Below are 24,928 nucleotides of genomic sequence, written 5' to 3'. Positions count from 1 at the left end.
TTCCTTGAGCACTTTTTACTTTACTACCAAGATATTTCTGGCTCACTTTGGACTTTCTCTGCCCTGTCCTGAAATGAGCTACGTCTCCAAAGAAGTCTTGGTTCCTTTTAGTGGAGAATGGGACTTTGAAATCAAAATAGGGCACTAGATGTGTCCTATTTTAGGGGTACTCCTGTTCTCAGAGACAGGGAAATATATGTATGTATATATACACACATAGTATATTATTTACACACATATATTACATGTATAAAATCTATGCATTTACATCAACATTTCTACATTTATCTATCAAACCCTGAGTTCACATCACTACTTCCAATTCCAATACAATACCAGAGTTATTACAGTTTTTTTTTTTCCTATTCCATATTTAGAACAGTGAAAAACTTGGCGGCATTATCCTCAATATATTTACTTATTGACTCAGTCCTGCCTGTGTGTAATCAACTTCCTGCCCTGCCACCACCCTCTCACAAAGAAGTCCTCCTTACCCTGTTCAGACTCTGACACATTGCTGGCCCATCACTGCTGCCACAGGCCCCTCTCATCCTACTGGGCTTCAATATCCCATGCCAGGTGACCACCACCCTCCTGCACAGATTGCCTCCCCATCCCAATCAAGCTCTGACACATGGTGCCAGGCCAGCAAGCACCCTTCTCACCCCCACTGAAGTAGCCAGCATTTACCAACTCTGCCTCTCAATCTAACTGCCTTCTTTTTCTCCCTCTAGGTCCAAATTCTTGTGTCAGATCCCTGCTGTCACCATCATCCTGTGCAGAAAACCTCCTCACCTCTCTCAAGCTCTCAACAACCATAGAGGCTGCTACCATCCTCCCCCTCATAGACTTCCTCCTCACTCTATTCAGGTTCTGATATCCCATGCCAAATAGCCCCTTTCCCCCAACGTCGATGCAAATGCCTACTTTGCTCAGCCCTAAATTTTTTTATTGAATTATTTAAAAAGGAAGAAAGGAAGACGGGATGAAAACAGGCTACATGCAATTTCTGCTAAAGAATTTTTAATGATAATTTCTTCAATTTTTGACATTCATCATCCACAAGAAACTTTATTCATGGATAGGTGGACGAAAATTTTAAGGTTTTTTATAAACATTCTAAAATGAACCTCAATTGAAACTGTAGTTAAGGAATCTAATCCCTCTGCCTTTTCTTTTATTGGCAAACAAAAGCATTCCAGGCAGAGGGAACAGCTAGTGCAAAGTCCCAAGAAAGAAAGAAATCCAGCAGGCAGGAAATTACTGACAGAAGAAGTCAGTTGTAAGAAGGATTTCTTGTACTAATGCAAAAGGATTGCAAATGCAATTAAACTTTCCAAATCAAAAATTTTTAAATAATGAAGCAGCTCTTATTTGCAGTCTATACCATAATAGCTACCTTGCAGTTACCCTTAGATCCCACAAAAACGTATTTCAGTTTCAGACAGAAGAATGTGATATATTTGAAGACAGTAATTCAGGGCCACCACCCCAAGCTGTGCCCACCAGGAACCCCTGCTCAGCCCTTCTGCTTTATCTTTCAGAACAGCTATATACTATATTCACAGGACTCCTGGATCATTGTGTTCCACTGACTCCACTGCCTCTTGTCCTCAATAGGTAGCAGCTGACTATTTAAACAGATGTCAAACTAGTAGAAGACTTCCTTGGAATGCTCTCAGCACCTTGCACTGGGGTAAGCAAATGCCAGCTATCCTTCAAAACATTTGCTGTTTTCAGGGATGGGGCCTGTAGCCACACTCTGCTGCATTATGAATGCCCTCTGAGTAGTTCAGCACAGGGATGGATGCTTTCTGTGCTGTTCCCAGGTTGTACCTAGGTATGTCAAACACCGGGGGGGTTAACATCTCCTGAACACCTATAATGCATTTGAGACACACTAATTGGATACTTCTTTCCCCTTTTTCTTCCCCTCTTTCCCTAGATAACTCTTACTCTGTTTAAGAATTCAGTTTGGAAATGAGTTCAAAATCATTCATTCATTCACTCGATAAACAAATATTTAGAAAGTGAAATTAAGAAAACAGTCCCGGGGCGCCTGGGTAGCGCAGTCGTTAAAGCGTCTGCCTTCGGCTCAGGGCGTGATCCCGGCGTACCGGGATCGAGTCCCACATCGGGCTCCTCTGCTATGAGCCTGCTTCTTCCTCTCCCACTCCCCCTGCTGTGTTCCCTCTCTCGCTGGCTGTCTCTCTGTCACATAAATAAATAAAATCTTTAAAAAAAAAAAAAAAAAAAAAAGAAAACAGTCCCATCTATAACTGCAACAAAAAGAAAAAATACCTAGTAGTAAATTTAACCAAGAACGTGAAAGACCTGTACACTGAAAATTAAAGCTACCAATGAAAAACCTGAAGATGTCACAAATAAATGGAAAGATATGCCATGCTCATGGATTGGAAGAACACTGTTAAAATGTCCATACTACCCAAAGCAATCTACAGATTCAACACAGTCCCTACCAAAATTCCAAAGATATTTTTCACAGAAGTAGACCAAACAATCCCAAAATTTGTATGAAACCACAAAAGACTCTGAATTGCCAAAGGAGTCTTGAGAAAGAACAAAGCCAGAAGCATCATAATTCCTGATTTCAAACTATATTACAAAGCTGTGGTAATTAAAACAGTATCCTATTGGTAATAAAAACGGACACATTGATCAATGGAGCAGAACAGAAATCCCAGAAATAAATCCATGCATGTGTGGCCAATTAATTTATGACATAAGAGCCAAGAATATACAATGAGGAAAGAAGAATCTCTTCAATAAATGGTGTTGAGGAAACTGGACAGCCACAAGCAGAAGAATGAAACAGGACAAATATCTTACACCATACACAAAAATAATCTCAAAATGGATTAAAGATTGAATGTAAGACCTGAAACTATGAAACTCCTAGAAAAAAAACCACAGAGGGTGAGCTCCTTAACATCATTTTTGGCATTGATATTTGGGATTTGACACCAAAAGCAAAAATGAACAACTGGGAGTACATCAAATGAAAAAGCTCCTGTTGACTTCATCAACAAAATGAAAAGGCAACCTATGGAATGGGAGAACACATTCACAAGTCATATATCTGATAGGGATATACAAAATATATCAAGAACTCACACAACTCAACAGAAAAATCCAATTTAAAAATGGGAAAAGCATCTAAATAAACATTTTTCCAAAGACGACATACAAATGGCCAACAGGTGTTTGCTGAACACACGAACAGCATATGAAAAGGTGTTCAACATTACTAATGATCATAAAAATGCAAATCAAAACCACAGGGAGCTATCATCTCATTTCTGTTAGAATGGTTAATATGAAAAAGACAAGAAATAACAAGTGTTAAAGACGTGCAGGAAAAGGAACTCTTGTGCACTGTTGTTGAGAATGTAAATTGGTGCAGCCCCTATAGAAAACAGTGTGGAGGTGCGTTAAAATTTTTAAAACAGAACTATCATACAATCTAGCAATTCTACTTCTGGGTATTTATCTGAACTTTCCAAAAGGTATCTGCACCCCAATGTTCCTTACAGCATTATTTATAATACCCAAGACATGGAAACAACCTAAACGTCCACTGATGGATGAGTGGATTTTTTTTAAAACATTTTATTTATTTATTTGACAGAGAGAGAGCAAGCACAAGCAGAGGGGGTGGCAGGCAGAGGGAGAGGGACAAGCAGGCTCCCCGCTGAGCTGAGAGCCCAATGCAAGACTCAATCCCAGGATCCTGGGATCATGACTTGAGCCAAAGGCAGACGCTTAACCGAATGAGCCACCCAGGTGACCCAATTTAAAATGTGGTGTATATATGCACAGTGGAATATTTTTCAGCCATACAAAAGAAGGATATTATGTTGAGATAACCTGAATGGACCATGAGGGCAATATGTTAGGTGAATTAAGTCACACAGAGAGAGAGATCTGAGAGAGAGAACACACTATATAATCTTGCATGTGGAATCTTAGGAAAAAGCACCTCATAGATACAGAAAAGAGACTGGTGGGTGCTAGACACAGGATGTGGGAAGGGGAGGGGTGAAATAGATGAAGGTGGCCAAAAGGCACAAATTTCTTTTTAATAATGATTTTTTATTATATTACGTTAGTAACCATACAGTACATCCCCGGTTTTCGATGTAAGGCTCGATGATTCATTAGTTGTGTATAACACCCAGTGCACCATGCAATATGTGCCCTCCTTACTACCCATCACCGGTCTATCCCATTCCCCCACCCCCCTCCCCTCTGTAGCCCTCAGTTTGTTTCTCATAGTCCATAGTCTCTCATGTTTCATTCCCCCTTCTAATTACCCCCTCTTTCTTTATCCCTTTCTTCCCCTACTGATCATTCTAGTTCTTATGTTCCATAGATGAGAGAAATCATATGATAATTGTCTTTCTCTGCTTGACTTATTTCACTAAGCATTATCTCCTCCAGTGCCGTCCATGTTGTAGCAAATGTTGAGAACTCGTTCTTTCTGATTGCTGAGTAATATTCCATTGTATATATGGACCACAGCTTCTTAATCCAGTCATCTGTTGAAGGGCATCTCGGCTCCTTCCACGATTTAGCTATTGTGGACATTGCTGCTATGAACATTGGGGTGCATATGGCCCTTCTCTTCACTACGTCTGTATCTTTGGGGTAAACACCCAGTAGTGCAATGGCTGGATCATAGGGTAGCTCAATTTTTAACTTTTTAAGGGACCTCCACACGGTTTTCCAGAGTGGCTGTACCAACTTGCATTCCCACCAACAATGTAGAAAAGGCACAAATTTCTAGTTATAGGATAAATTAAGTCCAGGGAATGTCAAGTATAACATGGTGACTACAGTTAATACTGTACTGTATATTTTAAAGTTGCTAAGAGAGTAGATCTTAAAAGTTCTCATCACAGAAAAAAAAATGGTAACTATGTATGATAACTAAACTTACTGGGGTAATCATTTCACAATATATACATAAATCAAATTATATTGTACACCTAAAGCTAATATAACATCCTATGTCAACTATATCTCAATAAATAATAATACATTTTTAAACACATATTTAAGGAGAGTCTACCAGACACCATGTTAAGTTCCAGAAATGCATCCCTGAACAAGAAAGTCAAATCTCAAGGATTTTATGGCTGGTGAAGGGGGTGTTGAAGAGCAGACAATAAACAAATATATACACACACACAAAAACATTAGGAATGACAGGTACTGAAACATAAATGACAAGAAGTCAGCCATGTGAAGATCTAGGGGAAGAACCTTCCAGGCAGAGGAAAGAGCTAGTATAAAAGCCCCAAGGAAGAAAGAAGCCCATTGGGCTGGATATTCCCAACAGAGAAGAGCAGTAGGTAATGAGCGCAGAGATCTGGCAAGGGCCAAATCATGCAGGGCCGCATAGGCCAGGCAAACAAATGTAGATTTTAAAAGCAACAGAAACCACTGAAGGATTTTAAACAAGGAAGTAACATGATGTGATATCTTAAATTTGAAAGATGACTGGCTGCTCTATGACTCATGGACTGCAGAATAGAGAGGCAAGGAAACAGAGGTCTACCATAGTAGTCCAGGGAACAGATAATGATGTCTAGGACTAAGCTCGTAGAAATGAAAGAAAATACATAAATTCAAATACCCTAGGGTGGCAGGGTTAAGAGTAACTTGCTGAGGGAGTTGATACAGGGTATAGGGGAACAGGAGTTGTAATCAAGAACGGCTCCCAGGCTTCTGACTTGAGCAATGAGGTGGACAGCAATTCCATTTACTGAAATTTAAAGAGTGTGAGAAGGGGCAGGTCTCTATGGGTGAAAACCATGAGTTTTGTTTTGGACATGTTAAGTCTGAAATCCCTACTAGACATCTAGGAAGAGTGATTAAACAACTGGATAGAGGGGTATGGAAATAAGGGAAGTGTCAGAGCTAAAGATAGAAATTTGGACACAATTTTCACATAGTATTTAAAGACATAAGACAAGATGACATGGTATGAGCATATATAGAAGATATCTTAAGAAAGAGCCCTGGGGCATTCCAACATTTAATACCTTGATGGATGAAAAGGAGAATGAAGGGGAAGATGAGGTAAAACACACAAAAGAGACTGAGAAAGAGCAGCAAGTGAGGTAGGAAAAAAATAGGAAAGTGTAATGTCTTAGAAGGCAAAACAGGGAAGTGTTTCAAAAATGAGGGCTGCTGTACCAGAATACCAGAGACTAGGTGGCTTTACCAACAGAAATTTATTTCTCAGAGTTCTGGGGGCTAGAATGCTGAGATCCGGGTGCCAGCTTGGTCAGGGACTTGGTGAGGGCCCTCTTCCTGGTGTACAGCCTTTTCCTGGTATCCTCACATGGCTGAGAAACAGAGAGCTCTGATCTCTTCATTCTCTTATAAGGGAACCAAGCCCATAGTGGGGGCTCTACCCTCATGACCTACAAAAATCCTAATTACCTCCAAAGGCCCCACCTCCAAATGCCATCACACTGGGAATTAGGGTTTCCATATATGAATTTGAGGGAGGATATAAACATTCAGTCTATAGGAGATTGCTACAATATAAAAGATAAACAATCAAATGTTAGTAAGGATTTGGAAAAAGTAGAGTCTTTGTACATTGCTGGTGGGAATGAGAAATGGTGCACCACTCCGGAAAGCAATCTGGAGTTTCTTTAAAAAGCTAAACATAGAGTTACCATATGACCCAGCAATCCCACTTCTAGGGATTTTTCTAAGAGAAATGAAAATGTATGTTCATGTAAAAAGTTAAACACAAATGTTCAGAGCAGCACTATTATCATAAGAACCCAAAAGTGGAAACAACCTAAATGACTATTAACTGATGAATGGATAAATAAAATGTGGCATATCCATACAATGGGATATTATTTGGCAATAAACAGGAATGAAATACTGGCACATGGTACAGCATGGGCGAACCTTGAAAACATTTTCCTAAGTGAAAGGAGTCAGACACGAAAGACCAGACATTATAGGACTCCATTTATAGGAAATGTCCAGAAGAGGCAAATCTACAGAAACAGAAATCAGGTAAGTGGTTGCCTAGGGCTGGGACAGAGGAGGAGGGGGAAATGAGGAGTGACTGCTAGTAAATACACGGTTTCTTTTAGGGGGGACAAAAATGTGCTAACATTAGATGGTAGTGATGGCTCCACAACCCTGTGAATATAATAAAAACACTGTATTGTACAATTTATTTTTTTAAAGATTTTATTTATTTATTTGACAGAGAGACAGCCAGTGAGAAAGGGAACACAAGCAGGGGGAGTGGGAGAGGAAGAAGCAGGCTCACAGCGGAGGAGCCTGATGTGGGGCTCGATCCCAGGACCCCGGGATCACGCCCTGAGCCGAAGGCAGACGCTTAACGACTGAGCCACCCAGGTGCCCCTGTATTGTACAATTTAAACTGGTGAACTGTACAGTATTGGAAATTATATTTCAATAACGCCATTGGAAAAAAAATAAGGGAGACATTACCTAAAGCAAATATTACTGAGAGATCAGCTAAAATTAGAAGAGAGACCACTGGGTTGGGTAGGATAAAGGTGATTTGTGATGTGGACAAACAAATTTTTAGCCGCATGGAGACAGAAGACAAATGGGGTGGACTGAAAGGGAATGACAAATGAAGGAGCATCAAAGAAGTTCCCTTGTAAAGGGTTGCAGAGATGAGGTGATGGTGAGAGAGGGATATGGAATAAAAAGAGGGTTTGTTTTCATAAGATGACAGATAATAGAGCATGTTTACTGATAAGAATGATTCATTACAGTGGGAGAAACTGACAATGAAAGAGAGAGAAGGTCTGTTGTTGAATTAAAGTCCTCAAGACGGGGATGGATTAAAAAGCACTAATGGAAAGGCTGGCACGTATTCATTTCACCGGGAAGGAGGCAGAGAGCCCAGGTACAGATGTCGGCATACCATACACCGTGTTAGAAAGATGAGAAAAGGCTGCTATTTTCTCCACGGAGTCATAAGCAAGGTGATCAACTTTGAGTAAGGACAATGAAGTCTATCAATCACATTGCTATAAACAAAATCATCCCCCCAAAACTTAGCAGCTCATGAGATCATATCTTCCTCAGTTTCCTGGATTTTCACCTTTGCCCAGAAGCCTGTTCTTAAATTTAGCATCATCTGCTTTCTGAAGATGCAGGGAAATTTTAAGACTAGTAAGTCCTGGTTCCTTTGTGTTTAACCATCTTTTCTTTAACAGATCTCTCTCTTCTCTCAACATTTTACCATTAGCAGAAACTATAAGAAGCAGCCAGGCAGCATCTTTACCATCCCGCCTGGCAATTTCCTTAGCTAAACAACCCATGTTTTTTATAGACATTTGCTACTTTCCCCATGAATACAGCTGACAGACAGTGCTGCTAAACTTTCCACTTCTACACAAAAAGGATTCCCTTTCCTTCTGCTTCCGGTAATATTTTTGTTACTTTCCTTTAAGTCTTCACCCACAGTCTCCTGAAAAGCCACGAGGCTGCTTCTCACAGACTCTTCAACATGCTTCAATTTTTCTCTAACATTTTCCTCAAAGTCCTTCCAGCTTTTGCCTACTGCTTCATTCCAAAACCCACATTTTCAGGTCTTTCATATAGAAGAATTCCACTTTTAAGTACGAAGATCTGTAGTAGTTACCTATGACAAATTACCCCCCAAATCAGTCACTTAAAACAACAGTTATTATCTCATAGTTTCTGTGAATCAGTTATTTGCAGAAGGCTTACCTGAGTGACTGGGGTTCAGGGTTGGCCAGAGGTTGTCATCGAGATGTCAGCCAGGGCTGGAGGATCTGCTTCCAAGACTGCTCACCCACAAGGCTTTGGGCCTTTGACCTCATCCCTGCCACGAGGCCCTCTCCATAGAGATACTTTTTACAGGGCAGTTGGCTTCCTCCAGGGTGAGGGATCCAAGAGGGATGGAGAGCAAGGAAGGCCACAATACTTTTTATGACCTAGTCTCAGAAGTCATACATAGTCACTTCTTTTTTTTTTCCAGTTTTGTTAAGGTATAATTGACAAATAAAATTGTAATACATTTAAAGCATACAACGTGATGATTTCATATACATATATACACACGGTCGCTTCTGCCATATTAGTTTGTTTAAAATGAATCACCAGGTCCTGCTCATATTCAAGGCGGAGAGGACTTAAGCTCTACCTCGTGAAAGGAAGATTATTAAAGAATTTGTGGACATATTTTAAACCACCATAAAGAGGAATGAAGAAGACTTGTAGAGAGAGAAGATGAGAAACAGCCATTTCTGAGAGTGGTGGAATGAATGTAAGATTGCTGGAAAATTTAGGAGTATTTCCAGGAAATTTGGAGTTCCCAGTTATGATCTGTGGTAATGAATTTAAAGGATCAGTCAGCCCCCTGAATTTTTTGGCCAGGTTAGATGACTCTATCCCATGCTCACTCCTATTACTGCTTATATCAGACAGATTTGCAGTATATGTTTACTTGTCAGTTTCCCCCACTAAATTATGAGACTTCCGGTGTCAAGAACTGTGAACTAGCCCTCATATGGCAGGCATTTAATGAATATTTGTAAAATAATTAAATCTGCCTCAAACTACTGCCTTTAGTCAAGAAAAGAGGAGGGACAAGGTAGAAAAGGAAAATGCAACGCAGCCCGGAAACAGAGGAGGGTGAAAATAAAACGGCAGATGGGAAGTTGCAGGGTCACAACATTAACCGCAAAGAGAGGAGCACCATTAAACTTGCCAAAGAAACTAGTTTATTACCAACCGACCTCCAGTTCTCTAGGTTTGCCACTAGATCAAATTCAAGCTAGCTCTGCATCCTCCCAATCCAGGCTTCCAGACCCAATTCTAACAAGACATGGACTTAAGGCTTATATTTGTTTTCTATCATAGTCATAGCAAATTACCTCAAACCCAGTGGCTTAAAACAACACAAACTTATTATCTTACAGTTTTGTATGTAAGAAGTCTGATGCCAGTTTCACTGGGCTAAAATTAAGTTGTTAACAAGGCTGCATTCTTTTCCGGAGACTATAGTGGAAAAATGGTTTCCTTCTAGAGGCCACTCATATTCCCTGGCTCATGGTCCACTCCTTCCATCTACAAGCCAGTCTAGTTTCTTTCACACTTTTTTCACTCCCATCTATCAATCTCTCTCCCCACTCCCCTTCCACTGACTCTCAGACTGCAACCAGGAGAGGGGCTCATATGATTAGACTGTACCCACCCACATAATCCCAAAGTCTCCCTCTCTCAAGGTCCTTGGCCTTAATCCTATCTAAAAGCACTTTATGCCACATAAGGTACCACATTCACAGGTCTGGGGATTAAGACATGGACATCTTTGTGGAGGTTATTATTTTGCCTAGCACAGGCTACAGAGAGAGAAAAGGAGATGATGTCCAAATGGGAACTAAAGGAGACCATACACTTATACAGGTCATAAAGCCAACAAGGATTTAATTAAGTACAGAAGGGAATCTTTAACTTTGATTACTCAGTTTACTTAGCACTATACAGGAGGTCAAAAATTCTAGATGATGAAGCAGGGTACAGGAGGTAAAGAGAAGAGTGCGTACAGAGTCCAGAAAATGCCACAGACGGACAAATTTCTGTGCCCCAAAACTATTGCTGTGATTTGGTATTTTCAAAGTTAAACACACACAACCATATATTGCTTCTCTTCAGTAAGTTACATATCTCAAAATAGCTCAAATTCCTTGTTTTCCTACCAAATGCAATGTTCCATTCACAAGCCACCAGATGGCAGAGAAGAGTAGAAAATAAACTCTTAAATACAATTTAAAAAATTAATTTAAAAAAACCCAAAAATGAAAACCAAAAAACAATTTTTCTTATACATAGAAAAATCCAGCCCTCTAGAGGTGTTTTGGGGGAGGGGGCAAACTCAAACATTTTAAGGTAGAAAAGCACCTTACTTTTTTTTTAAAGGTTTCCAGAGGCATCAATTTCACAATCTTCCTCCAGGTGATACTAGAAAAATCTGTTAAAAATGTGTCAAGACAGTGTAACCAAGATTAGTTCAAAATAGTTAGGCAAATTTATAAGTTCAGAAGAAAACTAAGAATCACTTTAAACTTGAGAAGAAGCTCTTAAAACCAAACAAACAAAAAGGTCAAAAAAAAAAAAAAAAAAAACCCACTGTCTTGGCCCTGTTGCGTCTCCCTGAGGAAACTCAACAGCTGTCCCCTGGTCATCCCCACTCAGTTATCCCTGACACCCCACATTCAACTTGCCCCACACGGGGAACTCACCATCCTCCTTCCACACCTCCTCTTCCTCCTGTTGCCTACTTCAGTGAAGAGTATTATCATCCACCTGGTTGCCAAATTCAGAAACCTGAAGGTCATCCTTGTTGCTTTGATAACCTTCCACCTGCAAACAGTATGTTGTAATTCCTTTTTCTTCATCTGCTGGTTTGGAAATAATGCACTGGTTTTACTCTTTTAGCAGTTATCCCAGAAATAACTGTGTGCATATTTACTTTATCAAAGCCAAGGCTAAAGAGTGTCTATACCCTATCTTCAGGTGATACGAGGATCTTTTAAAATGCATTCTCCCCCTCCTGGATTAAATTATGGCTGTTGTTATTGCTGTGTATTTGACTTATTTAACCATACTGGGACATTATTACTGCTGTTTTATACAATCAGTGTTTACCCATACACATCTGCCACCTTCTTTGCTCTTCTTCTTGAACCTCAGCTCCTCCCTCAAGGATCACTTTCCTTCTGTCTCAAGTACATCCTTTAGAATTTCCTATAGGCAGCATCTGCTAGAGATAAACTCTCTCAGCTTCTTGTTTGTCTGAAAAAAAGTCTTTCTTTCACCCTCATTCTTGAAGGATATTTTTTAATTCCCGTTCTACCCTGGAAGATATTTTATGGGAACCCTTTAAAGATACCATTCCACTCTCACCTGATTACCTGTTGCTGGTGGGAAGTTAACTATTAACCCAACTACTGCTCCTTTGAAAGTCATCCACTCTGTTCCTCTGGTGCTTCTGAGATTTTGTTTTCTTTGTCTGTTTGTTGTGGTTTCTATGATGCATCTTGGGTGGATTTCTTTTTATTGATCCTATTTGGGATTACTGAGCTTCTTTAATTCCTTCTAAAAGAGTTTCAGTCATTACATCTTCAAATAACTGCCTCTGCCCTATTCTTTCTCAACTTTCCTTATGTAATCCCGACTAAATGAATCAATCCTCTTACTCTGTCCACCACACATCTTAATTCCACTTCCATGCTTTCCACCTTTTTTGTCTCTCTTGAAAGCATTCTTGATAGTATCTACAGATCTATCCTCTAGTTCACTAATTCTCTCTTTAGCTTTGATGAACCTTCTGTCAAACTGTTAATGAATTTTTATTAGGTTATATATTTATCATTTCTAGAAGCCCTATTTGGTTCTTTTTCAAATATTTTCTGTTCCTTTGTATAACTTTCTATTTCCTGAAGATCATTTTAGGCTTATATTTTATCTTTTTAAATACTGGAAGCATAGTTGTATTAAGCCATGGAAGACTAGGTTATGTGGTAATAATAAATGGCTCAAATATCCCAGTGGCTTACAACCACAAACATTTGTTTTGTGCTTTCCGTGTTCACTGCACAGTGAACAGTGTTCAGCTGCAGTACTGACCCACATCTTCTTTGCTATGGGACCAAGACTGAGATAAACCATTATCTCAAACATTAATGCCTGTCACGGGAGAAAGCAAAGAGACTTATAACCAAGCACAAGGTTAACTCTTAAATCTTCTGAAAGAAGCAATATATGTCACTTCTGCTTATTTTGAGTATAATCCTCTTGTAAAGATGGGCACCAAAGTCCATGAATAATAACAAAAAAATCACAGCCCATGCTTCTTATTATTAAATATTCAGTTCCCACCCCATTGCATACAAAATACTTACCTCCTCCCCAAGGGAGAAGACCCTAGAGTCCCACCACAGTCACTGCTTTGAGCTCAAAGTCCAAGATCTCTAAGTGATAATGTGTTCATTTCTACATCAGATTTAGAAGAGGTTCATTTTAACCTAGACACCTGTGAACTAGTAATACAAGTTATTTTTCCACACCAACCCAATATATACACACAAGAGAACACGGTCAGGATAATTACAATAAATCTCTCATTTGTAAAGGAGAAAGATGGAAGGCACAATTCTAAATCTCACTGAGCAGACAATTACAAGCATTCCTACTCTAGGAAAGTAGAATATTTCTTGACTAGGTCTTGTTTTCTCTACCTACAAGTGAACACTGCTCACCATGGCTCTTGGTTCTGCCTTCTGGCAAGGTGTTCCTTTTCAATTATTATTAGTCACTCTGAAGAGGGCCCTGGAAAATATGCCCTCCTTGGGGAGTTTGCAGCTTTCTCTACATGTTTCCTTCCCATACAATTGTGGGGCCAACAATTGCAGACTCTTTGAATGCAGGCTGGTGGTACTTCTGATGAACAATTCTTTCCCAAAAACATACTTGATTTTTTATTTATTTTATTTTAATCAGCCCCCTATACTAAGAGCATACCTATAATTCCTTTTTTTTTTTTTTAAGATTTTATTTATGGGGGCACATGGGTGGCTCAGTTGGTTAAGTGACTGCCTTCGGCTTGGGTCATGATCCCAGGGTCCTGGGATTGAGCCCCACACTGGGCTCCCTGCTCAGCAGGGAGTCTGCTTCTCCCTCTCCCTCTGCCCCTTTCCCTTCACTTGTGCGCTGTCTCTCTCTCCTCTCTCTCAAATAAATAAATAAATAATCTAAAAAAAACACAACAAAATAGCCAGAAATAGAACTATACATGTGTAAACTCTTCATAAATGACAGAGATGCTACTGCAAAGTAGTGGGAGAAAGATGGTCTTTTCAATAAAAGGGTCTGGATAATCAAGTGTCTCTGAGAACAAAATGAAATTCTACTTCTAACTTATACTACAAAAATATCAACTTCAAGCAGATTATATACCTAAATGTGAAAGTCAAAACTGAAAAACTTTTGGGGATCCTGGGTGACTCAGTCACTTAAGCATCCAACTCTTGATTTCAGCTCAGGTCATGATCTCAGTGTCGTGAGATCAAGCCCCATGTCAGGGTCCATGCTCAGTGAGGAGTCTGCTTGGGATTCTCTTTCCCTTTGCCCCTCCCCCCACCCATGCATGTGCACAAACTCCCTCTCTCTCTCTCAAATAAATATTTTTTTAAAAGCTGAAAAGCCTTTAAAAGACTGTACAGAGAATATGACCTCAGGATAGGGAAGAATTTCTTAAGCAAGATGCAAAAAGCACTAAAGATTGATCAGTTCAGGGGCGCCTGGGTGGCACAGCAGTTAAGCGTCTGCCTTCGGCTCAGGGCATGATCCCGGCGTCATGGGATCGAGCCCCACCTCAGGCTCTTCCGCTATGATCCTGCTTCTTCCTCTCCCACTCCTCCTGCTTGTGTTCCATCTCTCACTGGCTGTCTCTATCTCTGTCGAATAAATAAATAAAATCTTTAAAAAAAAAAAAAGATTGATCAGTTCAACTGCATTAATGTTTGTTGAACTCAGAGGTGAGAAAGAATATAATGGACTGAATCAGAAAATTACAGCAAAGTAAAAGGTTAAAGGGGTATACCTAACTGGACTGAAATTCCACAAAGTTGGAAAAGAAGTGATCTGAAATGGCAATGGGGAGCTAGATATAGATAGATAGATAGATAGATAGATAGATAGATAGATAGAGCGAGCCAATTCTCATTAAGTGCAATAGTTATATTCTATAAGTTTGCCATGAACAGTGAATTAGTGAACACTAGGAAAAACACAGCGTTGAATTCTTATGAGCCTCTAGTCATGTTTTTAACAACCAATCAATACATAACCTGTTCTGAATTTCTGTTTAAAGATACTTCTGTTTAGCTTATAAAGCCAGAAGAGAGGTGTGAGGGGTCCAGTGGTCCTTTACCTGCTGAGTTCTTTGGAGGTCTTAACCCTCCCTGGTTGTCACCAGAATCAGAGACTGACATGCCCCAGCTGGTGGTAACACAGCTGCTGGTCCCTCAGGTGGGGGTAGACACAGTATGGGCAGCCTGGCCCAGAACTGAGCTTCTCAATTTCTGTATGGATGCCAAGCCCCGCAAGGAAAAGCCAAGCCCGGAGGACAAGCTGCATAAGCAGTGCAGCCCCTGGAAAAAGAATTCCTGCTGCTTTGCTGATACCAGCTAGGAAGCCCATAAGGATATTTCCCACCTATACAGATTCAACTGGGACCACAGCAGACAGATGGCACCCGCTTGTAAACAGCACCTCATCCAGGACACCTGCCAGTATGAGTGCTCCCCAACCTGGGGCCCTGGGTCCAGCAGGTGAGCCATACCCGGCATAAAAAGTGCATCCTGAACATGCCCCTGTGCGAAGAGGACTGTAAGCACTGCTGGGAAGGCTGCCACACCTCCTACACCTACAAGAACAACTGGCACAGGGTTGGGCCTGGACGTCAGGGTATAAGTGGTGCCCAGTGGCAGCTGCCTGCCACCCCTTCCATTTCTACTTCCCCGCACCTGCTGCTCTGTGCAATGAGACCTGGAGCCACTCCTACAAACTCAGCCAACTATAGCTGAGGGAGCAGCTGCTGTATCCAGATGTGGTTTGACCCAGCCCAGGGCAACCCCAACCAGGCCGTGATGAGATTCTATGCTGAGGCCATGAGTGGGGCTGGGTTCTGTAGGCTTTGGCCTCTCCTGCTCAGCCTGGCCCTGATGCTGCTCTGGCTGCTCAGCTGAACTCCTTTTACCTTCCGATACCTCCTCAGCCCTGTCCTGTTCAGCCCCATAGCTCCCAGCTATTCACTTCCTGTTCCTCCCTCCACTCTGACAGTTTGAATAAACCGGACCCCCAACATGTAAAAAACAAAAACAAAACAACACAATAAATAAAGAGGCTTCTGTGTAAAGATACTTATTTAATAAGTATACTGCCACAGCAGTATGACTCGCGCCCGAACGAAGCTTATCTAACACACGCACTTTCTCTGTAAGGCACATTGCAGCCTTCTTGCACTTGGGAATACTGGACAGCACTTCAGCACTATAGATGGGGGACTATTTTAAACAGTGAAAGCACCAATAAAACGCATAAAAATGTGAAAAATATGGCACTAAATAGACCATAAGAAGGAACTTGAATATAGTATGAGAGCTGAAACAGAGTCAGAATAGTTATCTTGTTCAACATGGTGCTCATCGGGTGATTCAAATTTTTCACCACTCTGCATCGGTCCACGAACGGCCACTAACGCAGGGTATTGGATTTGAGGGTTATAAATGAATTTTAGTGAATTCATAATATGAAATCTTTAAGAATTGACTGAATATACACAATTTGTGAAAAGGACTTATTAAGCTGGCAATGTACGGATAAATAATAAAACTAAAGACACACATAATGCATAAATTATGATATGTTACAAAAAATTTATCTTTCTTACCTTAATTTCATCAAAATCATTACTTACGTTGTTATAAACAAGGTTTTCTCATGATTTCTGTCATATTGCCAGTAAGGATCTAAAGGATTAAAAATAAAATATAATTCATTCTAAATATACAAAATTTGAACATACTGTCATCAAAATATATATATTAATTGTGCAAACTCAAAGACTAAAATTATTTTTTTAAGATTTGTTTATTTGAGAGAGAGAGAGAGAGAGAGAGCACAAACGGGAGGGGCAGAGGGAGAGAATCTCAAGCAGACTCCACGCTGAGCATGGAGCCGGACACGGGGTTCTCTATCTCACAACCCTGAGATCACGACCTGAACCAAAACCAGGAGTCAGATGCTTAACCGAATGCACCATCCAGGAGCCCCTAAAATTATTTTTATATTTGTTTTCAAATGTAATCTTTTTTCCAAACTTCCAAAAATTACCTATAAAAGGCAATATACAAATTATAATTAACAAATACCAAATTTAAATAAAATTATTATAATAAAGTTGAAACTTTTATGTAATTTTTAAAAAACTTATTAAAATCCTATTATGTATTCTTCAAAAATAGAACCACTCACAAGTCTATCAAGGTTCATCCATTGCTAATGTCAACAATAGGTTATCACACTTGTTGTATCTGGACTTTCGTGTATAAAGCTTAAGAGTAATATGAATTGCTTAATATTGCAAAATATTCCTCAGCTGCCATGGACCACTGTTAAAAATATCAACCTAATATTTAGGTAGAAACACGAATTGGAATACAAAGAGAAACAGGAAAATGGATGGTTAGCAGTACTGGAAAGTAATTCATTATGCAGGAATTTATTGCATTTACACTAAGTTAATTAATTTGTCCTTTCACCTAAGAACTTCTGCCACTTCCATTCCTCTCTACAAAGCAAAGCAGGTGTCCATAACCAGCATCAAAGCCCATAACCTTCATGACATTAGTTTCGAAGGCATCAGGGCAAGTGATGAAGAGAAGTGTATCTGAGGCCTGAAAGGTGTTAGTCACTAGAGTAAATGTTTGGATTACAAGTTGCTCTACCAGTGCTGAGTGCTGGATCCCAAATGACACTTATTTATTTAAAGTTTGTAATATCTGGGTCTTCTACATACAAGATCCAGGGGAGAGGCCCCTCTCCCTCAGGTCTTAAAAGAATACTGTAAGCTTCAGGGAGTAAACTGCTCATCTAGGATCTACTGAAATCAAAGGAAAAAACAATTACTTCAAGTTATCAAAATGAGAGAGCAGTTAACAGGGAGCCCTTGACAGAGGTAAAGAGAGCTGCAGCAGGGTGAGAAAAAAAAAAGAAGCCTTTCTTTACTAAGCTTCTGTTATAATAATAACATAGATAACTAGGACTCTGAGTTCAGATGCTCCTTTTATTTTTCAAGATACTCCTCAATCTTGATTTCCCCTAAGTTGGCAAAAGTATGGGGTCAGAGAATCACCTACTATATTAATTAATGCTTATCAAGGTACAAAGACAATAAAACATGTCTTATAACTAAAAATAAAGTATATAATATAATGAGAATGCAAATATCAAGGCTGCAGGCCTCTAGAGAGAGGGGAGAAATGAGAGGCTTAGTTCTTTCTTTGGAAACTTTTATCAACTTCAATGCCTGGTGTCCAATGCTATTAGTCTATAAACTAGGTTTTGCAATTAAAACAATGAATTTTAACCGAGGCAAACAAAACCCTAATGCTCACTAAATTTACATCACCTGAAAAAAAAAGTTAAAAACAGAAGTACCCTATGATCCAGCAATCACACCACTGGGTATTTACCCAAAGAATACAAAAACACTAATTCAAAGGGATACATGCACCCCTATGTTTACTGCAGCATTATTTACAATAGCCAAAGTAGGGAAGCAGCCCAAGTGTCCTTCGACTGATGAATGGATGAAAAGGGTGAAGTGTACATATATACAATGGAATATTACTCAGCCCTACAGAAGAATGAAATCTTGCCATTTGCAATGACATGATGGAGCTAGACAGTATGATGCTAAGTGAAGTTCATCAGAGAAAGACAAATACCATGATTTCAGTCATATGTGGAATTTAAGAAACAAAACAAATGAGCAAAGGGGAAGAAGAGAGAGAGAAATCAAGAAACAGACTCTTAATTATACTGAGTAAATTGACGGTTCCCAAAGAGGGGGGTGGGAGGATGGGTGAAATAGGCCATGAGCATTAAGGAGTGCACTTGTCATGATAAGCACCAGGTGATGTATGGAAGTGTTAAATCACTATATTGAACACCTGAAACTAATACAACACTAACTGCAATTAAAAACTTAAAAGAATACATTTTTTTAAAAAAAAGCTGGGGCTCCATCACTACATCTTTGAGTTAGGAAATATTTCAAAATATTGCCAGTCTATCCACTACGGCATGCCAAAAATATCTTCAACCACACTTAATATTCTAAAATCTTGTTTCTCAAAGCCTTCAAACACTGTCACTATAAGGAAATATTTATTTCACCTAAATCTCACTTTTTCAATCTTTTGTAACAATGAGGAATAGCCTCCTTCCTGCAATAATTTCTCAAATGCAGGTGAGGGCTTTTCAGCCCCCACTTCTAGTTCAGCAGCTCACATGCTGTAAGTTTCAAAGTGGTGCATGAAAATCTTATATAATAACCCATATTTTCTGGGGAATTTGGAGTTAATTTTAATTTTAAAAGCATTTTTATTAATCTCATAAATTATAGCAAAATCAGAAATAAAACCTACCTCTTAATTGATAGTAAATTCTCTAAGAACAACCATTCATGTTTACTAATAATCTGCCAGGAAATTTTTAAAACAAACATCTGCTTTTGGCACAACTAATTTTTTTTTAAGTATAAAAATATACATGCCAGAAAGTGCCACAGGTTTTCAAGACACACTCTTGTTACCATCTCTACAAGAGGAGTGAAAGTGACATTTTGGATACATCCTTTAAACAGCTCCATCTAATGTCACCTCTACTGAGATTTCTGCCTCCTCCCCTCTGGCTCTTCAGTGGCCTTCAGATCCTACTAGATTCCAGAGCTGGATCTTCTGTGTGGTAACTTCAACTCTGGGAACAGCTTGTGAAAAGAAGATATTCATTGTTTGGTGGATAAATAAGCCAAGAGGGAGAGGGGGTGTTTGGCTTAAAGAGGCGGCTCACACAGCATCTTGTGACAGAGAAACAAACATAGAAAAATAATCATGGAAATGAAGGAGGAAAACCTGTCCAAGATGAAAAGAACAGCAATAGCACTAGAAATTTCCAACAGGTAAGAAAATGGGAAACAAACCTCTAAAAATGCTAAAGAAAAATCTTGCAAATGTGTTTTGCAAACGTTCGTTTCATGTTAAAATAACCCAGTTTTGAAATGTGAAGATCATTAAAAATTAGAACTGTCATGCTTTCAGGCCTAATTATACCAGATGTCTTCTTGCTTATGTGATCCTACAAACAACCCCACAGCTTTAGAATGCTCCACTATAAGAAAATTATCAAAAGAAATCACCAAATGCTAGTACTGGCACAATGCAGTTTCAATTACTTTTTGTTTACCTGTTTGTAAATAAACTTAAGAACCTGGTACACATACTTTTATTGGCAGACAGTGTGGCTCTCCTTTCTTGACAGATTTAATATACCGTTATTTTAAAGAATTAAAAACCTCAACATCTCTATAATGACAAACTCAGTCATTAACCTTCACAGAAAATTAAAGCCAATTCAGACAATCTGTGTTGGCTTGATTTTAAAAGTAACTGTGAAGAAACTGTGGGAAATGAAATGTGTACATTTTCCAATAACACTTTATATGGACTCAGGCAATTGTCAAGTTCCAGGAAAAACAGATAAACCATCTCCAGCAGAGAAAATCAAAATACGTGTAATAAAAGAATGGATGAGTCAAATGTTATCCCCAAATCTTAAAACACAGCACACATTTCTGGAATAGACAGAAACACCAGGCCAATTATACTTTTTATTTTTATTTTTTTAAAGATTTTATTTATTCATTTGAGAGAGAGAGTTGCGCAAGAGAGCACAAGCAGGGGGAGCAGCAGAGGGAGAGGGAGAAGCAGACTCCCCGCTGAGCAGAGAGCCCAACAACAGGGCTCGATCCCACTATTCCAGGGACCACGACCCGAGCTAAAGGCAGATGCTTAACCCACTGAGCCATCCAGGCACCCCCCAATTATACTTTTCAATAAGGCTATGAAAGAGTAGGCATTTGTTTCATGATGCTTCTTGTGGTTGGTTAACACAGTACTTTGTTCTCAAGGAGAGCTCTAATATGTGTCTTTACAGAGCTTCTAGTTCTATTTCTTTTCATGGAATGCAAATGACTAATTTTACTGATTTTCTTTAAAATGAAATGACCAGTAAACTAGAAATATTGCTTTGGGTATGGTTTAGAAAGTAGAAGTCTTCCTCCTGACTCTGCCACTAACTATGCAACCATGAGGAAGTCACTGGGTCTTGGCTGCTGGGTTTTTAAATCAGAATTAAAGTATCATTCCTAACTAGAGTACATGACTGCTACAGAGATCAAGTAAGACAGCCCACTTTGTCAACACTTAAATTCTTGAACAAATTAACATAAGAGATAGTACTTTAAAATCGTCAAGCCCTAAACAAATGCAAGATGTTATTTGCATCAACACAGTGGCAGAATCTGTATTCCTAGAGGTTTAAGGAAAAGGAGAAAGAGTTCTATGGCAGGGATGCTTGCAGTGTGGCCCTGGCCTATCCTGGGATCCCCACGTAAGCACTTGCAGGTGTGTGCAAAACTTCACTTTGCCCAAGGCCACAGACTCCTTGAAGTTATATTAAGGAAACTGTTTGAATATAAAAGAAATAGAAAATGTTCTACTCATTCCTTAAAAACAAAAAAACAGAAATTTATTCAAGAAATATAAAACAGGGGTGCCTGGGCGGCTCAGTAGGTTAAGCGTCCAACTCTTGATCTCAGCTCAGATCTTGATCTCAGGCTTGCGAGTTAAAGCCCCACCGTGAGCTCCATGTTGAGCGGGGAGCCTACTTAAAAAAAAAAAGAAAAGAAAAAAGAAATACAAAATAGGAGGCAACAGAAAATAGTGGAAAGAGCATGGAAATCTGAGAGCCAGAAGACTTGGGCTCTGGTCCCAGTTCTGCCAGTAATTAATTGCAAAACTGCAACCAACAAGTGTCAAATGAGAGGGATCTATGAGAATACCTGCAGCGTCTTTTCCAGGGCAAGATACCATAGCACCAAATGAAATATAACAGAGAGTCTAAACTATGCTTCAATTTTTCTGTGTTATGGACAATTAAGGGAAAGGGGGAAACAGAGAAGACAATGCAACAGGCAGCATGAGAGGAAGACAATGAAAGGTAAGGGAAAAGCACAGAGACCAAGGAGCAGTCACACACAAATTTTGCTCCCAAACTCCCACCAAAAAATAAGAGTTGTAGGAAGAGAGAAAAAGAGAAAGACACATTAAGTTTTTAAAAAATTAGATACAGGAATGAAGGTGCATAGAGAGACTTTGGCAGAATAATGCTCTTATTTTGTTCATCCTAAAAGCTTTAAACACAAAACTATCAAAAACATGTAATGTGTACTTCTGCATGAAAAGGCATACATGGAGCCAGTTCAAGGCATGTGTTTCATGAACCAAATACAGTCAAGTTAGAGACTGAAGATTTCCTACCTCAGCCATATCCTGCTCATATTTCTGGGCAAAATGTGACTCAGTAATTTGAGATTTCACATCTCTGGGTCATTTCCAACCAAACAAACCAAAAATGAACTTTCCCAAAATAGAAATGTATCCCAAGAATTTTTTTATGCATCAAAGCTTACCATTATGTTGCTTCCAGATATGCAGGATTTAAATACTTTAATAGTTACCAATTATGTAAAGCGTAAACCCCACATTGCCACTTAACATCCATACCGGGGATTTTCCTGTTAATCTTCTCTGTCTCATGTGGAGAACAACGGATAATGTAATTCCAGCGCTCCCCTTTGAATTTCTCCCAGATGAGGCCCATCTGACCTTCTTCTGGTTTTCTGAGCTTCAAGCCTCTATAGGAATTTATAGGCTGGGGAGTTAATTTGCACTTTGCTACTAATCAACACAGAGGAGAGGAGACAGACCTCTACTAAGCTTCAGACCAGCTGTTGCAGGGTGGTGAGTAATCCCCATGAACTCAGCCCAGACACCCCAGATCAGCCAGAACAGGCAACGCACGGGTTCCCAATGTGTATTCACATCTCTGTTACCAATCTGCTAAGAACTCTATAAAATTGTTTGAATTTCCACATCTGTAAAGAGGAAACTGTTATTCAGACCTTTCTCTGAAGGATTCATAAGAAGCTTTCTTTTCTTGTGGACAGTAAGAACTGGGAAGAAAACAAGCACAAGAGTTTGCTGGTCTTGTCTGGCTTTAGCTAAGCCCTTAGACCTTTCTGTAGTTTGGTTTCTATCTATGAAATGGAAATACAACAATCCCACCTCTTTCCAGCAAACGTGATATCTGAGAAATAAATAGTACAGCAGACAGGAAAGCACTTAGAGCTCTTTGGAGGATGGGGGTTACATCAATTATGTCTGAGACATTCAACAAGTATAAAAGCAACAACAATAATGAGTATGTGGATTTGTACAGCTTTAACAGTTTATAGGATGTTTTAAATACATTATTTCATTAGCCCTTAAACCAAGGTGTGTGAAATAGGGAGGCCATTTTTTGGTTTCATTTGGCAGAGGAAGAAACTGAGGCCCAGAGAAGCTGAGTGACTTGCCCAAGATCAAAGAGCTGGTTAGCAGCAGAACGTGTCTCCTGATAGGAAGTCCAGCACTCACTCCAGCAGACGCGCACCTGTGCATGAAGTTATCTCCTACTGCCTTTTCATGCTTCCCTCCTCCAAGTAAAGCTGGCTTAGGAGGAGATATCTTAATCAAAGCCTTCTAGGTCTCATTTATAGTTCTAGTCCTCTGACTGTCATAAAAAGCTTAAATCTGTCTTCACATTCCCCCTACAGCCAACATCTATGAACTCGAGTTCTGCTGAACCCCTGAATCATGCAAGTCTTAAACCATGTCAATACCATTATGGATCAATTTCACTCTCTCTACTTGCCACCACATCTTATCTGAGCTACAGATCAGTTCCTTGGGTCTTTCTTTACAAAATATACTGTCTCAATCAATAGTTGCTATCCATCTATGATATTTTTATGGTGTTCCTCATCGAAGTATCTATTGTTAAATCCGTGACAGACCTAACAAGTATTCTTAAGGTGATTTCTTTCCAGTAAGAATCTGCTAAGGCTTTGAACTTGGACAGGATGCGAGAGGAGGCCAGGATAATTTCAAACAGCAAACAAACATCTGTTCTCTTTTTTTTCCTACTGCTCAGCTTCCTTGATCAATGTTATTTATGTTGTTTTCCTCAAATTCCTAAAGAATAAACCAAGATGAGGGGTATTCTTTTCCTTTTGCCTTCTTTCAATGTGTCCTTGTTGGGCCAGAAATCTCAGCACTTAAAATGGTGGGGAGTTCATCATGCCTGTTGTGTATTCTGGTCTGAATACAACCACCCTAGGCCATGAGGAACCACAGGATCAGGGCTCCCCTTCCCTCCAGAAGTCAGAAGAAGGGACTCAGAGGAAGAGAGAACTGGAGGAATGCTTCCTAAACAAAGTTCATTCTGAGGAGTGGCTCACTACGCAATGGCTTTCTCGCCTGAACTCCAGAATCTGAGCATCATAACCAGAAACTCCCGTGCAGAGTATGGCTTCAGTCCCAGACAGTACAACTACTACAAAGAGGGGGCAGCATATGCTACTCTACAGCAGGCATGATCTGTGATTCTAGCCTCCAGACTAAAGGCTAAAGACTAGCTCTGGGCAGTACAGCTGACAAATCTTATTCAGGACATAAATACTGAACACTATTATGTGCTCTATAATGGGACTAAGGAAAAATTCAGTTGCATAATCTCATTTATTCCTCACAACTACTCAGATACTGTTTATCCCCATTTTACAGATAAGCATATGACTCTTGGTCTCAGCTCAGGTCTTGATCTCAGGGTCATGAGTTCAAGCCCCGTGTTGGGTTCCATGCTGGGCATAGAGCCTACTTCAAAAAAAAAAAAAAAAACTAAGCAGAAGGGGTAAATGACTCATGTCAAAGTCACACAGACACCAAATAGTGATGCTCCAATTGAAACCCAACTCCAAATCAAACATGGTACTCTGGCCTCCATAGCAGGGACACACGTAGACACATATAGACACACACACACACACACACACACACACACACACAACACAGGAGGTGACAGGAATGGAAACAAATTTGGGCAACCTTATATAGTTAACAGAATGCTATCA

The 24,928-nt window shown here is 39.7% G+C and overlaps 1 protein-coding gene and 1 pseudogene across 4 annotated transcripts in view; one reads left to right on the top strand and one right to left on the bottom strand.

Annotated features, from left to right (window-relative positions):
* Nucleotides 1-15,748, bottom strand: part of KLHL3 (kelch like family member 3) — a 177,395-nt gene extending 161,647 nt beyond the window's left edge. For 2 of the 4 annotated variants that reach the window (XM_087862243.1, XM_087862241.1), the window contains exons 1-3: nucleotides 11,310-15,748; nucleotides 10,974-11,038; nucleotides 8,773-8,938 (exon numbers count right to left, since the gene is read on the bottom strand). The gene's annotated coding sequence lies outside the window, so the exon portion shown is untranslated. Of the gene's footprint in view, nucleotides 1-8,772; nucleotides 9,000-10,973; nucleotides 11,039-11,309 lie in introns of all 4 variants that reach the window. The other 2 variants (XM_087862242.1, XM_087862240.1) reach the window with 2 other exon arrangements.
* LOC123790530 (folate receptor alpha pseudogene) lies at nucleotides 15,061-15,818 on the top strand (annotated as a pseudogene).
* Nucleotides 15,819-24,928: the final 9,110 nt, after the last annotated feature.

Source organism: Ursus americanus, chromosome 5, assembly GCF_024610735.1.
Source record: "Ursus americanus isolate L20-20 chromosome 5, mUrsAme1.1.p, whole genome shotgun sequence".
NCBI lineage: Eukaryota > Metazoa > Chordata > Mammalia > Carnivora > Ursidae > Ursus > Ursus americanus.
This window is presented reverse-complemented; position numbering and strand designations above follow the sequence as displayed.